The sequence below is a fragment of the Cibotium barometz genome, chromosome 38 (genome assembly GCF_041138505.1).
Source record: "Cibotium barometz isolate CiBa-2024 chromosome 38, ASM4113850v1, whole genome shotgun sequence".
Lineage (NCBI taxonomy): Eukaryota > Viridiplantae > Streptophyta > Polypodiopsida > Cyatheales > Cibotiaceae > Cibotium > Cibotium barometz.
This window is the reverse complement of record NC_141083.1, coordinates 18,034,351-18,037,416: the sequence shown is the minus strand read 5'-3', so window position 1 is coordinate 18,037,416 and position 3,066 is coordinate 18,034,351. Positions and strand designations below refer to the sequence as shown.

Sequence of the window (3,066 nt, the reverse complement as noted above, 5' to 3'; positions counted from 1 at the left end):
CAGTAATAGGAGCTGACCATAGCGGTGGCTTTGTATAGATAGACATCAGTATAGAATGTCATGTTCCATACTTTGTAATCAAGAAAAGTTATGCAAATATAGAGAATAACTCACATACTATCCTCGGCAAAGGCATGTCCAATGTAAAGGTAATCTTAGACATGTCTGTCAAAACATTTAAAAAAAAGTACTTTTACCATGGATAAATATGTATAAAAAAAGAAATCACAACAAAATTAATCAAAATTGCAGAACTTAAATAAGAAACCTGACTTGCCCCTCTGAAGTCATCAAGATCTCCTTTTAAACAATATTGTTTGTTGTAGGTGTATAACTTTGAAGATCATCAAATGAACACTCCACATTAGCGTTATCCTCAAGTAACACCTTCACAGTATGAGGAGACCATGCTCGTGTGACAACGCGACATACAATTGCCCATGAGTAAACACTGGAGTCACCAAATACAACCCCAAGACATTTAGGGTTTGGCCTTGTGATTTGTTTATTGACATGCCAAATACCAGCCGCACGGGAAACTATCTCCGCCTCATGGTGAATGGTAGTTGGGCCTCGGTGCATATAAAGGTAATCCGTGGTCCAAGAAATACTCTTTCACCAACTTTAGTACCAGTGATGATTTCAGTCTCCAAGACTTTAGAGTGAAAGGCCTTACATATCATCCGTGTACCATTACAGAGTCCACGTCTTGGATCCAAGTTACGAAGTAAAATAACAAGAGCTTCTAACTTTAAAACCAAGCAGTGAGGTGGATACCCACCGCGAAGGTAGATTGTGTTCAAAAATTCTGTGGAATATAGGAATGAATTTTCATCATTTTCAAGAATTGAATCTGCACTGAAATATTGCTTAGGCTCACCAGGCATTGCATCCAAAGCTGTCTTATTCACAATATCCACTTGACTCTTTATCGGAGCAAGAACAACACGCTCACTAAAGTATGAAGCATATGTCGTAGTGATAGCCAATTTAGAATATACCCAATGTACCAAGTCTTTAAGAGTCAATCTTTGCAAGACCATATTACTTGGTAGTGTCACCATTGTATTATCATCGCTACAATCCACTCCATTCCCAATATTCATGACCCACTGTTTAAACTCATTACATCCATTTCCAGTTAACTTTAGAACTTTGATAGAGTTCCATCGAAAGGAACGACACAATGCTGCATTAACAATATCCTCACGTCTTCCCTTCATATCTTCCCTTTATAATAACAGGCAAGATTTGTCTAAAATCTCCCCCCATTAATACAACCTTTCCACCAAATGGCTTATCTGAGAATAATACATCTTGTAAGCTCCTATCCAATGCTTCAAAAGCATAACGATAAATCATTGGAGCCTCATCCCAAATAATAAGCTTACAAACTCTCAAAACCTCAGCAAGTTGTCCATGTATAGGGATTTTGCAAGTTGAAGAATTGTTTAGCTCTAGAGGTATCTTGAATCTAGAATGTGCAGTACGTCCATTCGCAAAGAGTAGAGAAGCAATACCTGACGATGCAGTGGCCAAAGCAACATGCCCTTGTCCACGTACTCGCACAAGAAAGCAATTATACAAATAGGTCTTGCCCGATCCCCCCAGACCATCTAGGAAAAAAATGTCACCTGCATATGTCGCAATTGTATGCATTATAGCATCGAAAGCAACACGCTGGCTATTTGTTAATGTTGACTCCATAGCACTTGACAGGTTAGATTGTTCGAAAGTATCAAAAGATCTCTCTTCCAAAAGCAATCTATTTTCACCCAAGACTTCCAAATCAGTTTTGTTTAGTTCATGCATTCCTTCAAAATCTGCCAATGTCCATCTCTGAGCACGAAGAATTTCTTCTAAATGCAGTAGTGCATGAGTTTCAGCTAATTGTTCAATACCAATGAGCTAACCCCTACTTCTCGATAACTGGTATAGAAAATCTTCTATCATTTCTTCTCAAAATCTCTTCCACAATATTCCTGGACAGGAAGGCTCACAAAATAGCAATATAGTACCAAAAAGACATCTCAACTGCAAGGCATTTTTGCATGGATGATGCTTCCTCCATACATGCAACCCATTCAAAATCATCTTCCAGTATCCCTCTGGCAATGCAAACTGCCTTGAAAGAAGGATAGATGTGACCATTGAGCGAACGCAAATCTTTAAATGACTTAGATCCTTTACATATTGTAAGAAGTCTCATTTTGGTAAGTAAAGGACCATCATTATCATTCGAGTACTTAGAGCCCAAAGTTACAAAAAGATAATAGTGTCATAAGCATTACAAAAGGATCATAAGATCAACTCCTAATTGGTGAACCAAATGAGTAATTACATTCCACGTGTTTGCAATCTATGACTCATTTTGGTAAGTAAAGCCCCAAACTTATTCAATGTTACTTTAAGGCTTGATACTTCCATTCCAAGCCTATTCCAACATGGGCACTTAACTTGTCTTGTTGCTCTTTTATAGCATCAATTGTCTTTCGACAACCAATATCACAAAGGTGTGCTTCTCCGAAAGCACCACATGTATCCATTATGCGGAGGTAGGTAGCTTTGACAATATCCTTGATCTCGTGATTGCCACTTATAATGGTAGAAACTGATTCTCGAGTTGAACTGCTCTCCCCACTTCCATGATTTCTTATGCACATTCACATGCTCACACACTCGCACATGGACATACAAACACACGTACACACAAACACATGCACATGCACACAATCAAGACACTTGCACTATGCATGCAGGCATGAAGTCGACATTACATAATCACAGACACGTGTGTATGTACACACATAGTCACACACATGAGCGTGCAAGTGTGTATGTGTGTGTGTGTGTGAGAGAAAGTGAGAGAGAGAGAGAGAGAGAGAGAGAGAGAGAGAGAGAGAGAAAGAGAGTTTCTACGTATGCGAGGGGGTGTGAGAAGAGACAGTACATGTGTATGTGTATGTGTGTGTGTGTGTGTGAGAGAGAGAGAGAGAGAGAGAGAGAGAGAGAGAGGTGAATGTGTGTGTGTGAGAGAGAGAGAGAGAGAGGATGAGTACATGTGCA

General features: G+C 39.3%; 1 long non-coding RNA gene across 1 annotated transcript in view; it reads right to left on the bottom strand.

Annotated features, from left to right (window-relative positions):
- LOC147616407 (uncharacterized) overlaps window positions 1-1,342 on the bottom strand; it is a 2,084-nt gene extending 742 nt beyond the window's left edge. The window contains exon 1 of the long non-coding RNA XR_015262425.1: window positions 1-1,342. This exon is cut by the window's left edge and continues 401 nt beyond it. This is a non-coding gene — a long non-coding RNA (uncharacterized LOC147616407).
- Between the last annotated feature and the right edge of the window lie 1,724 nt (window positions 1,343-3,066).